Consider the following 21,337-nt stretch of genomic DNA (forward strand, 5'->3'; position numbering starts at 1 on the left):
AACCCATGGACTACAATATATAGGCTTCCCTGTCCTGCGCTAAATCCCTGAGTTTGCTCAAAATCATGTCAATTGAGTTAGGGATGCTATCCAACCAGTTGATCCTCTGTCAGCCCTTTTGCCTCCTGCCCACAATCTTTCCTAGCATCAGGGTCTTTTCCAATGATCTGGCTCTTGTCATCAGGTGACCAAAATACTGGAGCCTCAGCTTCAGCATCAGTCCTTCCAATGAATATTCAGGGTTGATTTCTTTAGAATGATTTGTTTGATCTCCTTGCATTCCAAGGGACTCTCAAGAGTCTTCTCCAACACCACAGTTCAAAAGCATCAATTTATCGGCGCTCAGCCTTCTTTATGGTACAACTCTCACACTCCTACATGACTAATGGAAAAAAAACCATAGCTTTACTATACAGACTTTTGTTGGCAAAGTGACATCTCTGCTTTTTAACATGCTGTCTAGGTTTGGCATAGCTTTTCTTCCAAGGAGTAAGCATCTTTTAATTTCATGGCTGTAATCCTTGTCTGCTGTGATTTTGGAGCCCAATAAATAAAACTCTGTCACTGTTTCCATTTGTTTCCCATCTATTTGCCATGAGGAGATGGGATCAGATGCCAAGATCTTAGTTTTTTGAATGCTGAATTTTAAGCCTGCTTTTTCACTCTCATTATCACCTTCATCAAGAGGCTCTTTAGTTCCTCTTTGCTTTCTGCCTCAAAGTGGTATCATTTACATATATGAGGTAGTTGATATTTGTTTACGCACTCTTGATTCCAGCTTGTGAGTCATCCAGCCAAGCATTACGCATGATGTTCTCTGCATATAAGTTAAATAAGCAGGGTGACAATATACAATCTTGATATACTCTTTTCCCAATTTTTAACCAGTCAATTATTTCATGTCAGGTTCTAACTGTTGCTTCTTGTTCTGTATTCAGGTTTCTCAAGAGACAGGTCAGGTGGTCTGCTATATCCATCTGAATAAGAATTTTCCCTAGTTTGCTGGATGCATACACAGTCAAAGAGTTTAGTGTAGTCAATAAAACAGAAGTAGTTTTTTTGGGAATTCCCTCGCTTTTTCTATGATCCAAAGGATGCTGGTAATTTGATTTCTGGTTCCTCTGTCTTCTCTAAATCCAGCTTGTACATCTGGCATCTCTCAGTTCACATACTTCTGATGGCTTTTGAGCATAATCTTGCTAGCATGTCAAATAAGTGCAATTGTATGGTACTCTGAACATTCTTTGGGATTGCCTTCTTTAGGATTGGAATGAAAACTGACCTTTTCTAGTCTGTGACCACTGCTGTTTTCCAAATTAGCTGACATATTGAGTGCAGTACTCTAACAGCATCATCTCTTAGGATTTGAAATAGCTCAGCTGGAATTCTATCACCCCCACTACCTTTGTTGGTAGTAATTCTTCTTAGGGCCCACTTGACTTCACACTCCAGAATGTCTGGCTCTAGGTGGGTGACCACACCATTGTAGTTATCTGGGTCATTAGGGCCTTTTTCTGTACAGTTTTTCTGTGTATTCTTGCCACCTCTTATTAATCTCTTCTGCTTCTGTTAGGCCCTTGCGGTTTCTGTCCTTTACTGTGCCCATCTTTGCATGAACTATTTCCCTGAGATCTCCAGTTTCCTTGAAAAGAACTCTAGTCCTTCTCATTCTATTGTTTTCCTCTATTTCTTTGCATTGTTTACTCTAGAAGGCTTTCTTAGCTCTCCTTACTGTTCTCTGGAACTCTGCATTATGTCGGGTATATCTTTCTATTTCTACCTTGCTTTTGCCTGGTCTTCTTTCCTCAGCTATTTATAAAGCTTCCTCAGACAACCGCTTTGCCTTCCTGCATTTTGTTTTCATTGGGATGGTCTTGATCACTGCCTCCTGTACAATGTTACAAATCTCCATCCATAGCTCATCATGCACTCCATCAGATCTAATCCCTTGAATCTGTCACCTCCACTGTATAATCATAAGGAATTTCATTTAGGTCATCCCTGAATGGACTACTGCTTTTCCCTACTTTCTTCAATTTGAACCTGAGTTTGCAAAAAGGAGCTGATGATCTGAGACACATTCAGCTCCAGGTCTTGTTTTTGCTGACCATGTAGAGCTTCTCCATCTTCAGCTGCAAAGAATATAATCAATCTGATTTCAATATTGACCATCAAGTGATGTCCTTGTGTAGAGTCATCTCTTGTGTTGTTGGAAGAAGGTTTTGTTGAGACTAGAGTGCTCTCCTGGCAAACTCTGTTAGCCTTTACCCCACTTCATTTTGTACTCCAAGGCCAAACTTGCTTGTTACTTCAGGTATCTCTCGACTTTCTACTTTTGCATTCCAGTCCCATATGACGAAAAAGACATTTTTTTAGTTGTTAATTTTAAAAGGTTTTGTAGGTTGTAATACAACCATTCAACTTCAGCTTATTCAACATTAGATTTTGGGGCATTGAGTTGGGGCATCACATTACAGTGATATTAAATAGTTTTCCTTGGAAAATAACAGAGATTATTCTGTCGTTTCTGGTATTTCACACCAGTACTGCATTTCAGACTCTTCTGTTGACTGTGAGGGCTACCTTATTTTCTCTAAGGGATTCTTGCCCACAATAGTAGATATAATGGCCATCTGAATTATATTCACCCAATTCTGTCCATTTTAGTCACTGATTACTAAATTGAATTATATTCACCCAATCCTCTCCATTTTAGTCACTGATTCTGTTCTGTTCTGTTCTGTTCAGTCGCTCAGTCGTGTCCGACTCTTTGCGACCCCATGGACTGTAGCCTACCAGGCTTCTCCATCCATGGGATTCTCCAGGCAAGAATACTGGAGTGGGTTACCATTTCCTTCTCCAGGGGATCTTCCCGACCTAGGGATCGAACCTGGGTCTCCTGCATTGGGGACAGACGGCGTTAACCTCTGAGCCACCAGGGAAGCCCTAGTCACTGATTACTAAAATATTAAAGTTCACTCTTGCTGTCTCCTGCTTGACCACATCCAATTTACCTTGATTCATGGACCTAACATTCCAGGTTCTTATCAGTATTTTTCTATACAACATTGTACTTTACATTCATACCACACACATCCAAAACTGTCATATCATTATGCTTTTTCATTGGGTTCACTGGATTCTCAAGGCAAAAATACTGAAGCTTTTTGCAAGTCTTTATGATCTAATGATAATTATGTATACTTCCATGATAGATGATATATACATTCAGTTCAGTTCAGTTCAGTTCAGTCGCTCAGTCATGTCCAACTCTCCGCGACCCCATGAATCACAGCACGCCAGGCCTCCCTGTCCATCACCAACTCCCGGAGTACACTCAAACTCATGTCCACAGAGTCGGTGATGCCATCCAGCCATCTCATCTGTTGGCAATGAAATTATCTTACAATATTTTTATCTTTCCTTTTCAAAATATGGGACTATGTACTCTAAAACAGATAAAAAAGTAATAAATAAACACCAGTATTTTTCCCAATACAGTCTGGTACTTTAACCTGTATTTCATGCTTGCCAATAAAACTCTCCTTATTTGACTCTTCATCATCTTATTTTTTTAATATGCTCCTGCTAAAGGTCTGAATGATTGGCTGGCTCTTACATACTTTTTAAGCAGTTATACAGCATTACTGGATTATAAGGCAGTTACCCCTATGTTGCTTTATCAATTATTCTGTCACTTTTGCCCTTTGGGCAACTCCTATGTTAGATATTCATTGCTGAACATGAAAAGGTTCCTATACTTTTATCTGTATCAAAAACCATTTATGCTCAACACTCTGTATCTTTAATTTCTCAGACTGACAAAACATACTCAGCTTCTATTTCACTAAACATCCTTCTCTCAACATGAAAATTGCTAGTCTTTGACATTTCATGCTAACTTGAACATCAAGATATGGTGCTCCTAATACAATTTAAAAGTATACATCTCTCAAGCCATCTGTACCCTGTATATTTGAAAAAAGCATAAATTATGTATGATTCCAGCTAATCCATCTTGAAACAGTAAGTTTCTCCCACTCTTCTTAGATTTTGAAGAAATTCTCCTAACCTCTTAACATCACAATTAGCTTCTGAACAACAATCCACAGGATGATGGTGGAACCCACCAAAAAATTATACTCCACGCCTAAAGAAAAAGGAGAAGCCACAACAAGAAGGAAGCAGTGGCACAATTACATTGAAATCAAATCCCATATCGCCAGGTGGTCGATCCACAAACTGGAGAACAATAATACCAAAAATGTTCTCTCACTATTTCAACTGTTCGAGACCCCAAATTAGACTTCCCAACCTGGGAATCTGCCATAAAGACTGGGAATCCCCAAGGAATTTGACTTTGAAGGACAGTCAGATTTGATTACAGAACTTCCAAAGGACTGGAAAAAACAGAGACAAAACCTTGTGCACACCAGGACCCAGGGAAACAGACAGTGTCCCCACAAGAGACTGAGCCAGACCTGCCTGTGAGTATTTGAGGGCCTCTTGTAAAGGAACGGGTTAGCAGTGGACTGTGGTGAGGATAGGGACACTGTTAGCAGTCGTCCTGAGAGGCACCTATTGGCATAAGTCCTTTGGGAGCTCACCTTTAGTCCTACCATAGAGCCTACAGACTGGAGGATTGCGCTGCCTCAGGCCAAAAACCTAACAGGGAGGAAGCACAACCCCAACCATCAACAGACAACTGAATTAAAGTTTGACTGAGCATGGCCCTGCCCACCAGAGCAAGACCCAGCTTTCCCCACAGCCAGTCCCTCCCATCAGGAAGCTTAAACAAGCCTCATTCTCAGCCATCAGAGAACAGAAAGAAGAATCAAGAAGTACAATCCCATAATATCCAGAACAAAAACCACAATCACAGAAAGACAACCAAAGTGATCACATGGATCACAGCCTTGTGTAATTCAGTGAAGCTATGAGCAATGCCATGCATGGTGACTTACAAATGGATCATGGTGGAGAGTTCTGACAAAAAGTGGCCCACTGGGAAAGGGAATGGCAAACCACTTCAGTATCCTTGTCTCAAGAACCCGATGAACAGTATGACAAGGCAAAAAGATATGACACCAGAAGATGAGCCCCCCCAGGGTGGTAGGTATCCAATATGCTACAGGGAAAGAACAGATAAATAGCTCCAGAAAGAATGAAGAGGCTGTGTCAAAGCTGAAATGATGCTCAGCTGTGAATGTGTCTGCTGGTGAAAGTAAAGTCTGATGTTGTTAAGAAAAATATTGCACAGGAAACTGGAATGTTATTAGGTTCATGAATCAAGGTAAATTAGACTTGATCAAGTGGGAGATGATAAGGGTGATCAAGACATTTTAGGAATCAGTGAACTAAAATGGACAGGCATGGGTGAATTTAATTCATATGACTATTATATCTACTACCGTGGACAAGAATCCATTAGAGAAAATGCAGTAGCGTTCACAGTGAACAAAAGAGTCTGAAAAGGAGTACTTGAGTGAAATCTCAGAAATGACAGATGATTTCAGTTCTTTTCCAAGGCAAAAGATTCTAAATCAGAGTAATATAAGTCTATGCCCCAACCACTAATCCCAAAGAAGCCGAAGTCAAAAGGTTCTATGAAGATCTATAAGACCTCTAGAACCAAACTTAATAAATGTCCTTTTTATCACAGGGGAATAGAATGTGAAAGTAGGAAGCCAAGAGATATATGGAGTAACAGGCAAGCTTGGTTTTGAAGTGCAAAATGAAGCTGGGCAAAATCTAACAGTTTTGCAAAGAGAACACACTGGTCACCCTCTTCCAATAACATAAGAGATGACTCTACACATGGACCCCACCAGATGGTCAACAGCAAAATCAGATCGATTATATTCTTTGCAGCCAAAGATGGAGAAGCTCTACACAGTGAATAAAAACAAGACCTGGAGGTAACTATGGCTCAGATCATCAGCTCTCTATTGCAAAATTCAGGATTAAATTGAATAAAGTAGAGAAAACCACTAGGCAATTAAGGTATGACCTGATTAAATCCTTTATACAGTGGAGATGACAATAGATTCAAGGGATTAGATCTGGTGGACAGAGTGCCTGAAGAACTATGGATGAAGGTTTGTAACACTGTGCAGGAGGCAGTGATCAAAACCATCCCCAAGAAAAAGAAATGCAAGAATGCAAAATGATTTTCTGAGGAGAGCTTACAACAGCTGAGAAAAGAAGAGAAGCACAAGGCAAAGGAGAAAAATAAATATATCCAACTGAATGCAGAGTTCCAGAGAATAGCAAGGAGACATAAGCAAGCCTTCTGAAGTGAACAATGCAAAGAAAAAGAGGAAAATAATAGAATGGGAAAGACTAGAGATCTCTTCAAGAAAATTGGAGATATCAAGGGAACATTTCATGCAAAGATGGGTACAATAAACAACAGGAAAGACAATGACCTAACAAATGTAGAAGACATTAAGAAGAGTCGGCAAGAATACACAGAAGAACTGTACAAAAAAAGTCTTAATGACCCGAATAACCATGATGGTGTGGTCACCCACTGAGAGCCATGCATTCTGGAATATAAAGTCAAGTGGATTTAGGAAGCATTACTAGAAACAAAACTAGTAGAGGTGATGGAATTCCAGCTGAGCTATTTAAAATCCTAAAAAAAAAGATATTCTTAAAGTGCCGCACTCAATATGTCAGCAAAGTTGGAAAACTTAGCAGTGGCCACAGAACAGGAAAGGTCAGTTTTCATTCCATCCCCAAAGGTAGGCAATACCAAGGAATGTTCAAACTACTATACAATTCTGCTCAGTTCACATGATAGCAAGGTAATTCTCAAATTTCCTCAAATTAGGCTTCAATATTATATGAACTGAGAAATCTCAGATGTATAAGTTGGACTTGGAAAAGGAATAGAAACCAGACACCAAACTGCCAACATCCATTGGTTCATAGAAAAGGCAATGGAATTCCAGAAAAACATCTATCTCTAATTCATTGACTACAATAAAGCCTTTGAGATTGCATACAAGAACTGCATTTTGGGCTCTTTTGTTGACCATGATGGCTACTCCATTTCTTCTAAGGTATTCTTGCCCTCAGTAGTAGATACAATGGTCATCTGAGTTAAACTCACCCATTCCAGTCCATTTTAGTTCACTGATTCCTAAAATGTTCACTCTTAAAAAGTTCACTCTTGCCAGCTCCTGTTTGACAACTTCCAATTTACTTTGTTTCATGGACCTAACATTCCAGGTTCCTATGCAATATTGTTCTTTACAGCATTGGATTTTCCTTCCATCACAAGTAACATCAACAATTGGGCATTATTTTTGCTCTGACTCTGTCTCTTCATTCTTTCTGGAATTATTTCTCCACTTTTCTCCAGTAGCATATTGGGCACCTACCGACCTGGGGAGTTCATCTTTCAGTGTCATATCTTTTTGCATTTTCATACTATTCATGGGATTCTCAAGGCAAGAATACTGAAGTAGTTGCCATTCTCTTCTCCAAGGACCACATTTTCTCAGAATGAAAAAGCTCTATACAGTCAGCAAAATCAAGACCGGGATCTGACTGTGGCTCAGATCACGAACTCCTTATTGCTAAATTCAGACGTAAATAGAAGAAAGTAGGGAAAACCACTAAACCATTCAGGTATAACCTAAATAAAATCCCTTATGATTATACAGTGGAAGTGACAAAGAGATTCAAAGGACTAGATCTGACAGACAGAGTGTCTGAAGAACTATGGATGGAAGCTTGGGACATTGTATAGGAGGCAGTGATCAAGACCATCCCCAAGAAAAAGAAATGCAAAAAGGCAAAATGGCTGTCTGAGGAGGCCTTACAAATAGCTGAGAAAAGAAGAGAAGTGAAAGACAAATGAGAAAAGGAAAGATATACCCATTCGAATGCAGAGTTCCAAAGAATAACACAGAAAGATAAAAAAGCCTTCTTCCGTGATCAATGCAAAGAAATAGAAGAAAACAATAAAATGGGAAAAACTAGAGATCTCTTCAAGAAAATTAGAGATACCAAGGGAACATTTCATGCAAAGATGGGCACAATAAAAGACAGAAATTGTATGGACCTAACAGAAGCAGAAGATGTGGCAAGAAAACACAGAAGAACTATACAAAAAAGATCTTCATGACCTAGATAACCATGATGGTGTGATCACCCACCTAGAGCCAGTCAACCTGGAATGCAAAGTCACGTGGGCCTTAAGAAGCATCACTACAAACAAAGCCAGTGTAGGTGATGGAATTTCAGTTGAGCTATTTCAAATCCTAAGATGATACTGTGAAAGTGATGCAGTCAATATCTCAATAAATTTGGAAAACTCAGGACTGGAGAAGGAGTTTTCAGTTTTCATTCCAGTCCCAAAGAAAGGCAATGCCAAAGAATACTCAAACTATCACACAATTGTACTCATCTCACGTACTAGCAAAGTAATCCTCAAAGATCTCCAAGCCAGGCTTCAACAATACAAGAACCATGAACTTCAGATGTTCAAGCTGGATTCAGAAAAGGCAGAGGAACCAGAGATCAAATTGCCAACATCTACTGAATCATTGAAAAAGCAAGAACGTTCTAGAAAAACATCTAGTTCTGCTTTATTGACTATACCAAAGCCTTTGACTGTGTGGATCACAACAGACTGGAAAATTCTGAAAGAGATGGGAATACCAGACAACCTTACATGCCTCCTGAGAGGTCAGTATGCAGGTGAAGAAGCAACAGTTAGAACTGGTCATGGAACAATAAACTTGTTCCAAATTGGGAAAGCAGTATGTCAAGGCTCTATATTGCCACCCTGCTTATTTAACTTATATGCAGAGTACATCATGTGAAATGCCAGGCTTGAGGAAGTGCAAGCTGGAATCAAGACTGCTGGGAGAAATATCAATAACCTCAGATATGCAGATGCTACCACCTTTATGGCAGAAAATGAAGAAGAACTAAAGAGCCTCTTGATGAAAGTGAAAGAGGAGAGTGAAAAGTTGGCTTAAAACTCAACATTCAGAAAACTAAGATCATGGCATCTGGTTCCCTCACCTCATGGCAAATAGATGGGGAAACAATGGAAATGGTGAGAGACTTTTGTATTTTGGGGCTCCAAAATCACTAGACATGGTGACTGCAGCCGTGAAATTAAAAGACACTTGCTCCTTGGAAGAAAAGCTATGACCAAGCTAGACAGCATATTAAAATGCAGAGACATTACTTTGCCTTCAAAGGTCCATCTAGTCAAAGCCATGGTTTTTCCAGTAGTCATGTATGGATGTGCGAGTTGGACTATAAAGAAAGCTGAGCACCAAAGAATTGATGCTTTTGAACTGTGGTGCTGGAGAAGACTCTTGAGAATCCCTTGGACTGCAAGGCAATCAAACCAGTCCATCCTTTAGGAAATCAGTCCTGAATATTCATCGGAAGGACGGATGCTGAAGCTAAAACTCCAATACTTTGGCCACCTGATGCGAAGAACTGACTCATTGGTAAAGACCCTGATGTTGGGAAAGATTGAAGGCAGGAGGAGAAGGGGATGACAGAGGATGAGGTGGTTGGATGGCATCACCAACTTGATGGACATGAGTTTGAGAAAGATCCAGGAGTTGGTGAAGGACAGGGAAGCCTGGAGTGCTACAGTCCAAGGGGTCGCAAAGAGTTGGACACAATTGAGGGACTGAACTGAAAGCCTTTGACTGTGGGGATCACAACAAACTGTGGAAAATTCTAAAAGAGATGGGAATACTAGACAACCATACCTGTTTCCAAATTAACATGTATGAAGGTTTAGAAGTAACAGAATAGCACATGGAACAGTGGTCTGGTTCAAAAGTGGGAAAGGTGTATATCAAGGCTGTATATTGTTACCCAGCTTATTTAACTTCTATGCAGATTATATCATGCAAAATGCTGGCCTAATAAATCACAAGCTGGAATCAACACTGTTGTAAGAAATATGAACAACCTCAGATATATAGATGATACCTCTCTAAAGGAAGAAATCAAAGAGGAACTAAAGAGCATTTTGATGAGTTTGGAACAAGAGAGTGAAAATGCCTGCTTCAGAGTCAACATCCAAAAAACTAAGATCATGGCATCTGTTCTCATCATCTCATATAAAATAGATACAGAAAAGTGCAAACAGTGGCAGACTTTATTTTCTTGGGCCCCAATATCATTGTGGATACTGACTTCAGGCATGAAACTAAAAGATGCTGGCTCCTTCAAAGGAAAGCTATGAGAAACTTAGACAGCATATTTAAAACAGAAGTATAAATTTGTCAAAAAAGGTACCTATAGTTTAACCTATGGTTTTTCCAAGTAGTCATGCACAAATGTGAGAGCTGGGCCATAAGGAAGACTGAGTGCCAAAGAATTAATGCTTTCAAACTCTAGTGCAGGAGAAGACTCTTGAAAGTCCCTTGGACAGCAAGGAGATCAAACCAGTCAATGTTAAAGGAAATCACCCTGAATATTCAATGGAAGGACTCATGCTGAAGCTGAGCTCCAATACTCTGTCTACCTGATGCTGTGAAAGATTGAACCCAGGAGAACAGGGCGACAGAGGATGAGATGGTTGGATGGCTTCACCAACTGAATGGATGTGAGTCTGAGCAAACTTTAAGAGATAGTGAAGGGCAGGGAAGTCTGGCATGCTGTAGTCCATGAGATCGCTAAGAGTCAGACACGAGTTAGCGACTGAAGAAAAGCAACAAAGAAATTGAAAATTGTCAGGCACCTACAGTAACAGCAAACAGTAAACACAATGTGAACACACAGACATACAAACACACAAACACAACATACCTGTTATGGAGATAAACATAAATTCTCATGCTAAAAGCCCACTTAAATCAGTTCACATTATCCAATAACTTATGTTTAGCCTTCAACCAAAAATTATAAACTATGTTAAAAAGTAGGAAAGTACAGTCTGATGAAACAATGAAAGAAATTAATCACACTCAGATATAGGATACCATTTTGAATACCAGATTAGGATTTTAGAATAGCCATAATTCACATAGTTTATACCATCCCTTGTTGCTCAGTAGTAAAAAATCCACCTGCCAATGCAGGAGACACGGGTTCTATCCCTGGGTGGGGAAGATACACTGGAAAACGTAATGGCAACTCACTCCTGTATTCTTCCCTGGGAAATCCCATGGAGAGAAGAACCTGGTAGGCTATAGTGCCTGCGGTCACAAAAGTGTCAACCAAATAATAATTTTAAAGAAGAGTAATCAAGGATTGTGGAAGAATTACAAGGAACAAGGAATGCATACAACTAGAGGAGCCTGGCGGGCCACAGTGCATGGCGTCACAAAAGCCTTAGAAAGGACTTAGCAACTAAAAAAAATGCAGAATGGAAATAATATAAGAAGCAATAGAGAAAGAAACAGAATATATAAATTAATAATGACTGAGAATTTCCCCAAATTAATGAGAGCCAATAAACCACCAATTTAGAAAACTCAGAGAACACCAAGCAGGACAAACAGAAAAAATAAAATAAAATCTACACCTAGGTATATCATACCCCAACTGCAGAAAACCATGAAAAAGAGAATTCTTGAGAAACACTACAGAAAAAAAAACTTACTATAGAGGAAAAAGAGTTACAATTACCTAAGGTTTTTCCTCAGAAAGGGCTTCCCTGGTAGCACAGTTGCTAAAGAAACTGCCTGCCACGCAGGAGACCTGGGTTTAATCCCTGGGTAAGGAAGATCCCCTGGAGAAGGAAATGGCAAACCACTCCAGTATTCTTGCCTGGAAAATCCCATGTACAGAGGAGCCTGGCAGGCTACAGTCCATGGGTCACAAGAGTCAGACATGACTTAGCAACTAAACTACCACCACCATTTCTTCAGAAACCATGCTATCATGAAAAGACTAGAGTTAACTTTTTAAATCATTGAAAGAGAAAAAAAAAAAAGAACACTAAAACCAACCTAGAATTCTGTAACCAGGGGAAAAAAATCCTTCAATGGTAATGAGAAACAGATCCTTTAATGGACAAACAAAAACTGATGGAAATTTGTCACCAGTAGATCTAATCTGCAAGAATTGCCAAAACAAATTCTTCTGGGAAAAGGAAAATGATATAGGTCACAAACTTTGCCTACATAAGGAATGTAACAGAGTTAGAAAAAAAATAAATGAAGATCTAATAAAGCTTTTTGTTACATTCAGTTGAGCAAAATGATAGCTGTTTTTGCAAAATAATAATATAACTACAATACATCCAGTGATTATATATTCTGAATAAAAGGAATAAATGGCAGAAATGATATAAAGGACAGAAGAGGAAGAACTGGGAATATCTGCTACAAGATACACGGACCAACCTTCAAGCAGGATTGTGTTATTCTAAGAGGATTTGAATAAGTTGCAACTGTATGATGCAAACTCTACAGAAACCACTAAAAAATGTTAAGTATAACTGATATGCGAAAGAGAGCAGAAAACAAAATAAAGTTAAATCTTGATTCAAAACTAGAGAATGCAGAAAAAGAATATTTAAAAAGGAACAAAATATAAGTTCAATAAATAGAAAAGTTACAATACTGTTAATCCAATACTATGCATAATCACTTTTCATTCTAATAGTCTAAATATACCAGTTAAAAGGAAGATATTGATGAAAAGAATTAAAACAGCAAAACAAATACCTAACTTTATGTTGTGTATAAGAAATCCACTGTAAATTTGAAGATAAAAAAAATAAAAAATAATGTGATGGAGAAAACTATACCATGCTAATATGAGTGGAAAAAAAGGATGGAATACCTAAATTTACTTCAAACAAAGCAGTATTCAGAACAAGAAAGTCAGGAGTAAATATAGGCATTATGTAATGATGAAGTGGTCAATTCTCAAAGAAATCATAACAACCCTTAATGCATTTAGACCAAAAAAAAAACTGTGTTAAAATACACAAGGCAAATATTGATGATGCAGAAATACTCTTACACCTAGAGATGTCAACGCATGTCTTTTAGGAATTGTCAGATTCAGTAGGCAGAAAATCAGTAAGGTGTAGTTGAACTGAAAAGCACCAACAATTAACTAGATCTAAATGACATTTATAGAATACTTAACAACAGCAGAAAACACATTGTTTTCAAATTCACATGGAACATACAGCAAGACAGATCACATTCTATGCCATAAAACACATTATCAAACTTAAAAGAATAGAAATAATATAAAGATTGCTTTCACACTGGGATCAAAATAAACTAGAAATTGACAACAAAATGATAGCAGTAAAATTGAGAGTATTTGGAGATTAAAAAATATACTTCTAAATAACATGTGGGTCAAAGAGAAAATCTAATAATAAATCTTGAAATATTTTCAACTAACTGAAAACAAAATTACAATTTATCAGAAGTTGTGGGATATAGCAAAATCTGTAAAGAGATATATACAGCATTGAATGCCTATATTAGAAAAACCTAAAGTTAATAATTTACCCTTCCATAAGGAAAAAGAGGAAAAAGAAATAAAGCAGAAATTAATGACACTGGAAAAAAGAAGACAATAGACAAAAACAACAAAACCAGAAGCTGTAACTCTAAAGAAAAAAAAAAAGAAAGAAAATTCTCAGCACCCTAATCAAGAACAAAAAGAGAAAACACAAATTAAATTATGAATAGTAGAAATAAAAGAAGAGTCATGACGACTGATATAATGAACATTGAAAGGATAATAAATGAATATCATAAATAACTCTGTACCTTCAAATATAAAAGTTAAACTAACAAATTGCTTGAAGATATAACTAACCAAAATTTTGAAAGGAAAAATATATAGTTTGAATAGGTCATGCTTCTATTAAAGAAATTTAATCTATAAGTAATAAGCTTCCAATAAAGATAGCAACAAGCCCAGATGATTCCACTGATGAAATATAACAAAAATTTAAAGAAGACATGATAACAGTTCTCTACAATCTATTTCAGAGAATAGAAGCAAAGGGAACACTTCTTCATTCCTTCCACGAGGCCAGCATTACATTTTAATTTCAAAACCAGAAAAAGAAATTAACAGAAAAAAAAATTTCACACCATGATTGTATTAAGAGAATGAAAAGCTAAGTCACAAACTGTGAAGAAAGAGTTGTAAGACACATATCTGATAAAAAAAAAAAAAACATGTAGCAAAAACATACAAAGAACACTTAAAACTCAGCAATAAGAAAACAAGGAGGTCAATGTAAAAATGCTCAAAAGTGCTGAATAGACCTCTCACTGAAGAATATAAACAGATGGTAAAGAGCATATGAAAAGACGATCTACATCACATGTCTTCAGGGAATTTCAGATTAAAACAACAGATGAAAACAACAATATAAAAACAACCTATAATAGGGCTAACACAAAAACAAACATCTCACAATATCAAATACTGGCAAAAATGTGGACAAATAAGAACTCTAACTCATTGCTAAAGGGAATGCAGTGATACAAATACTTTGGAAACTGGCAATTTATTTTAAGCTAAACATAGCCTTATCATATGATCTAGCAAATGAACACTAAGGTATTTACTCAAAAGTGTCAAAAACTTATGCCCATCCAAAAACCTTCAAACAAATTTTAATAGCAGACTTCATGGTTGCCAAAAACCACAAATCACTACAGATGGCCTTCAGTAGGGGAGTGGGTAAAGAAACAATGGTAATCTACATGATGGAAAGCTATTCAGCCCTGAAAAAAAAGTTTCAAACCATAAACACATATAGAGAAACTTCAATGTACATTGATTAGCTGAAAGAGCCAGTATAAAAAGCCTACATACTGTATGATGCCATCAATGTTATATTCTGGAAAATGCAAACCTTTAAAAGAGTAAAAAGCTCAGTAGTTGTCAGTGGTTCCAAGTGAGGTTTTGAGGGATGGATAGGTGGAGCATGGAGATTCATAGTGCACTGAAACTCCTCTACACAACACCGTGTTGGCCGAGTTGATAATATCATGCATCTGTCAAACACGAGTTGATAATATCATGCATCTGTCAAACACTGCTGCTGCTGCTGCTAAGTCACTTCAGTCGTGTCCGACTCTTCCTTAGACGGAAGCCCACCAGGCTCCCCCCGTCCTTGGGATTCTCCAGGCAAGAACACTGGAGTGGGTTGCCATTTCCTTCTCCAATGTGTGAAAGTGAAAGTGAAGTCGCTCAGTCGTGTCCGACCCTTAGTGACCCCAAGGACTGCAGCCTACCAGGCTCCTCCATCCGTGGGATTTTCTAGGCAATAGTACTGGAGTGGCTTGCCATTGCCTTCTCCGCTGTCAAACACTAAAGAACTGTAAAACACAAAAAGCAAAATGTATTGTAAACAATGGACAATAGTTAATAATAACATATTGGCATTAGTTGATCAATTGTAAAAAATGAACTTCTATCCACTGAACCAATACAAGATGTTAATAATAGAAGATACCAAGTGGAGGAAGAGAGTGGGTATATGGGAGCTCTCTATACTATCTGCTGAATTTTCTCTCATCCTGAATCTGTTTTTTAAAAAAAGAAATACAGAGGGTCAAAAACACAGGAAAAGATGCACAACATCACTATTCATGAGAGAAAAGGAAATCAAAATTACACTGAGGTGTCACCTCATACCGGTCAGAATAGCCATCATCAAAAATTGTACAAGCAGTAAATGCTGCAGAGAGTGTTGAGAAAAGGGAACTCTCTTGCACTGTTGGTGGGAATGGAAATTGATATAGCCAATATGGAGAACAGTAGGGAGATTGCTTTAAAAACTAGGATTAAAACTACCATATGACCCAGCAATAGAAATACTGGGCATATACACTGAGAAGGGAATAACTGAAAAGACACCTGTACCTAATGTTCACCGCAGCACTATTTACAATAGCCAGGACATTGAAGCAACCTAGATTTCAACTGAGAGACGAATGGACAAAGAAGTTATGGTAGACATATACAATTGAATATCAGCCATAAAAAGGAATGCATTTAAGTTACTTGTAGTGAGGTGGATGCACCTAGAGCCTGTTATACAGAGTGAAGTAAGTCAGAAACAGAAAGAGTGTATATTCATGCATAAACATGGAATATAGACAATGGTACTTATGAACCTATTTGCAGGGCAGGAGTAGAGACACAGATGTAGAGAATGGTTATGTGGATGCAGCAAGGGAAGGAGAGGGTAGAATGAATTGAGAGTGACACTGACAAATATAGAGTACCATGTGTACAACCGATAGCAAGTGCAAAATTGTATATAATACAAGGAGCTCAGCCTGGTGCTGTGTGACAGCCTAGAGGGGTGAGATGAGTGGGTGGGGGAAAGGCTCATGAGGCAGAAGATATATGTATACTTATAGGTGATTCATTCTGTTGTATATCAGAAACTAACGCAACATTATAAAGCAATTATCCTCCAATTAAAACAATTTTTTAAAGCTCTACTAATTTGAAAAATAGAAAAAAAAACTATGGATAAGAACACATAGCCAGTACTGAGTTATATACAAAAATGCCGAATAAATAAGATTCAGGAAAATGAAAAGCAAAAGATGATGGTAAAAATTTGATCCTTGAATTAAAATGCTTAGGGAACAGGTACAGAAAATATTGACAAATATAAGGAACTTCAGAAATCTGGTATAAAAAGATCAACAGCAAAATCAAGAGACTGCTCTGGAAGAATCAACAATTACTCAGATCATGTAATAGAAAATGCACCATAAACAAAGGCAACCATATAAAATATATACCTACAAAGAAACCTTAGAACAATGTATACAGCCCATATGGAAGCAACAAGAAGAATTTCCTGAGAGCTTTAGGAAAAAGAAGTGTCAAACAAAATATGATGTTATGTGTATTCATGAGGAGCAGATATTGTAAGACTGTCAATTTTCCTTAACTCCTTTACAGATTTAATACCACATCCAGAGCAGCTAAGACAACAATCAACCATGGGCTGCTATTTCCTGTATCCAGAAAAAAACCATGAAAAACTTATACAAGGAATAAAGAAAACTATTAACAAAAGCAAAAACACAAAATTACACAAAATTACAAAAAACACAAAATAATCCCTGATGGACAATAGGTCTCCATTGAACTTGACCATATGAGTGCCCAGGTAGGGGAGTACTCTGAGGCTGACATAGGTGTGCAGCCTACAAGAGAAGCATACAACAGGATAAGCTGGAAAAGGCTTTAAAGTTGAGCCCCTGATTCTTCAAGTATGCCCTGGGACCAGGAATCTCTACTGCTTCACTGAGGGTATCTGAGGCAGCATCTCAGAGCCCCATGCCAGATCCATGGGGCTCCAAAGTTTGGGTTGGATGTGGCAGTATGGCCCAGAGGTCATTAAGAAACCAGCACAAACTCTGTTGTGTGTTTGCTGAGTTGCTCAGCTGTGTCCAACACTACAGGCTCCTGTGGCCATTTTGATTCTCCAGGCAAGAATACTGGATTGGGTTTCCATGCCTTCCTCCTGGGGATCTTCCCAACTCTGGTATTGAACCCAGATCTACCACATTGCAGGCAGATTCTTCACCATCTGAGTCACCAGGGAATGTTAGTGGATTACAACTGTGCCTTTTAAACGGTCACCTTAATAGACTATTGCACAGGGACTAAAAGAGAAAAACTAGGTGCTGGAGAAGACTCTTGAGAGTCCCTTGGACTGCAAGGAGATCCAACCAGTCCATTCTAGAGGAGATCAATCCTGGGTGTTCATTGGAAGGACTGATGCTAAAGCTGAAACTCCAATACTTTGGCCACCTCATGCGACGAGTTGACTCACTGGAAAAGAGTCTGATGCTGGGAGGGACTGGGGGCAGGAGGAGACGGGGATGACAGAGAATGAGATGGCTGGATGGCATCACCGACTCGATGGACATGAGTTTGAGTGAACTCCGGGAGTTGGTGATGGACAGGGAGGCCTGGCGTGCTGTGATTCATGGGGTCGCAGAGGGTCGGACACGACTGAGCGACTGAACTGAACTGAACAGTAATTATACAAAAGGTCAGAAATTAATCTCATAACTTTAGAGCAATGCCCCTGTGGTCAACTAAGAGCCCGCAGTGAGAACTGTCAGGCTAAGGAACCCCTTCCTTTACTTACTCTTCTGGGATTGTGTGGGGCATGATTGGGGACAGGGGTGGATTCATGCCAGAAAGGGAAGGATTTCCAGGCCTTGCTAGCAGTCAATATGAAGATCCTGAGTGACATGTGAGGGGTTCCACACCACTGAAGACAGTCTCCCATCCTTCACTCTCAGCTCATCTTACCTGCTGCAGCCATTTCCAGGAAGCCTCAGGCAGAAGTGTCCAGATAAGCATCAGGCAAAAGTGTCCAGATGAGACGTACATGCACTTCACACCAGAAATCTGAGGATTTGATGTCTTCCATGTGAGGCTTTGTCCTCAGGTCAGCAGATGGACCTTAGCCCAGCACCTACAGCGGTCAAGGGAAAATACAGAAAGCATCACTCAGCACAGAAGAAGGGCCCCAGAGAGCTCTCACTGTCAGTCTCCAGAGCTCCAGGAAGGTTTTAAGGCTCGGACTCCTAAATACTCTCTGTGGGAGTTGTTGACAGACTGAGAGGCAAGGAGTGAGGCCAGTTGACTGAGCTCATCAGTGACGTCCCAGGACCCCCTAAGAGTCAAGGAAAACTACCCACACTAATGCTGCAGGAAACTCCCCTGGAACCCCGCCCACTCAGGCCCCGCCCCCAGCTGTCCTCCTGCAGCCCTGATGCGCATGACAGGAAGTGACATCTTCCTAAACACGCTGGAGTGCTACGCCATCTTTGAGAGTGGCGCTATCTTTGAGAGCTGCTGTGGACGTTGACCAGACAAAGGAGTTCCAAGTCTCATCAGTTGTCAAAGTTGGAGGTGACGTGAGTTACTAGTGTGGGGACACATCTCCGCACCCCCAACCCCTTTTATGTCCAAAAAGAGGGGACCACACAACCTCAGGCCACCCTGCCCCTGCTCTCAGACCAGAGGATCCAGTTTAGTTCTTAGGCCCCAAGACCATCTGCTAACCCCTAGCGGGTGTCGGGAAAGAATGTCTCGGTAAGGCTCTGCTGGACTCTGGCTCTGCTCAGTAGAGTGAGAGCCCCAAGCCCTGTGGCATGAAGGAGGGACAGTCGGGGGTACTGAGGGTCTCCACGCCCCAGAACGGTGGCTACACATAACACCCCAGCCACCGCGACTCAGATGCAGATCATCCGGGCAGCTGTAAAGAATGAGGGGCTCCCTTACTGTGATCGAGGACACGGGACACAGTGAGAAGGTGACCACGGTCCGAGGAGCTGGCAGCCAGTCAGCAGAGGGAGGATGTCAGGGCTCGGGAGGGGTCAGGGTGAGGACCATCCTTCCTGTCACATGGGGCACTCAGGACCCTGGGAAGTTAGAGCGTGACCGTGAAGGGGCAGCCGCCAGACAGCAGAAGGGCAGAACCCGGGACCCTTTGGTGGAGAGCTGAGCAATCCATCCTCTCCTCCCCTGGGGTGACAAGAAAGGAGGCAGTGTCACCTTCAGAGAAGGAGAGGAAACAGGGTGTGCAGAGTGGGGGGGAATCTTGCCCCAATTTTCATCCTGATTCTAAATGTGAATTGAGAGAACCTGCCTCCCCTGCCAGCCCCCACAGACCTCCCTCTAACACCCAGGCAGGGCTGTCTGGCTGTGCCCCGGTGCTCACTCTCATATCTTCTTCAGGGGTCTCAGGGGATAGGCTCACCAGGAAAACAGGAGCCCTGTGGGTCCTAGAGCCTGAAAGACCCCCCAGAGGCAGCCTTGGTTCAAGCCAGGGAGGACTCTCCCCGGTGAAGGTGCTCACAGAATCTCCTTGTCCTTACTCTAGGTGCCCTCGTTGCCGGCCTTCTTGCCTGCACGCCCACTTGCAGTCTCTGACCTGTGTCATCATGCCTCGGAGGCACAATAAGTACCATGCCCGTGTGAAACGCCACCAGGTCCGGAGGGGCACTCAGTATCCCCAGGAGGCCCAAGCCAGTGCTGCTGCAGCCGCAGAAGAGGAGTGCCCCTCCTCCCCCTCTTCTGTCCCTCAGGGTTCTCCCCCGAGCTCCCCTGCTGCCGGCGATCGCCAGGAGCTTCAGGGAGCCGAGGCCACTAGCTCTCCTGATTCAGAGGCTTCCTGCGCAGGATCTGCTGAAGGAGCACAGGGCCCAGAGGAAGAAGGTGCAGGTGCCTCCCAGGCAGCCCTGGCCACTCAGAGTATTCGCAAAGATCCTCTGACCAGGAAGGTCATCATGCTGGTGGATTTCCTGCTGGAAAAATACAGCAAGAAGAAGCCCATCACGCAGAATGCCCTGCTGAGGGTCATCAACAGGAAGTACAGGCAGCACTTCCCCGAGATCCTCAGGAGAGCCTCTGAGCGCATGGAGCTGGTGTTTGGTCTGGAGCTGAAGGAAGTCGACCGCAGCAGGAACATCTATGTCGTCATCAGCAAGCTCAACCTTGGGGGCGACGAAGGTCCGAGTGATGAGAAGGGGCTGCCCAAGTCCGGTCTCCTCATGGCGCTGCTGGGGGTCATCTTCATGAAGGGCAACCGGGCCACCGAGGAAGAGGTCTGGAAATTCCTTGGTGTGCTGGGGGTCTATGCTGGGAGGAAGCACTCGATCTTTGGGGAGCCCAGAAGGCTCATCACCAAAGATCTGGTGCAGAAGGAGTACCTGAAGTACCGCCAGGTGCCCAATAGTGATCCTCCGCGCTACGAGTTCCTGTGGGGCCCGAGAGCTTGTGCTGAGATCAGTAAGATGAAGGTGCTGGAGGTTTTGGCCAAGATCCATGATACGGTCCCGAGTTCCTTCCCAGACCTCTATGCCGAGGCTCTGAGAGATCAGGCGGAGAGAGAGGGCTGAGTGTTGCTATGCAGGATCCAACTATGGCTGAGGCCAGTGCCCCTTCCAGGGCCAAGTCCTGCAGCTCCTCCCACATCTAGGGAGGAGGGGCCAGGGCACTTTGCTCCCTTTGTGTTGGAAGAGAGCAATCATGCTCCTAAATAGTAACGAGTAGTAGGGGTACCCATGTATTCTTACAGTTTTAAGTAGTAAGGGAGTTTACCTGCAGTTCATTTCAACAAAATATGTATCTTTTCTCCTTTATCCAGAGTAGTAGGGGTACCCACGGAGAAGGCAATGGCAAGCCACTCCAGTACTCTTGCCTGGAAAATCCCATGGATGGAGGAGCCTGGTAGGCTGCAGTCCATGGGGTCGCTACGAGTCAGACATGACTGAGCAACTTCACTCTCACTTTTCACTTTCACACATTGGAGAAGGAAATGGCAACCCACTCCAGTGTTCTTGCCTGGAGAATCCCAGGG

At 41.1% G+C, this 21,337-nt stretch overlaps 1 pseudogene; it reads left to right on the top strand.

Moving 5' to 3' along the window:
- The first annotated feature begins 19,919 nt into the window (after positions 1-19,919).
- LOC129563807 (melanoma-associated antigen B4-like) lies at positions 19,920-20,956 on the top strand (annotated as a pseudogene).
- The last annotated feature ends 381 nt before the right edge of the window (positions 20,957-21,337 follow it).

The sequence above is a fragment of the Moschus berezovskii genome, chromosome Y, assembly GCF_049115385.1.
Source record: "Moschus berezovskii isolate FMDL1 chromosome Y, NW_MosBer_1.0, whole genome shotgun sequence".
Classification (NCBI taxonomy): domain Eukaryota; kingdom Metazoa; phylum Chordata; class Mammalia; order Artiodactyla; family Moschidae; genus Moschus; species Moschus berezovskii.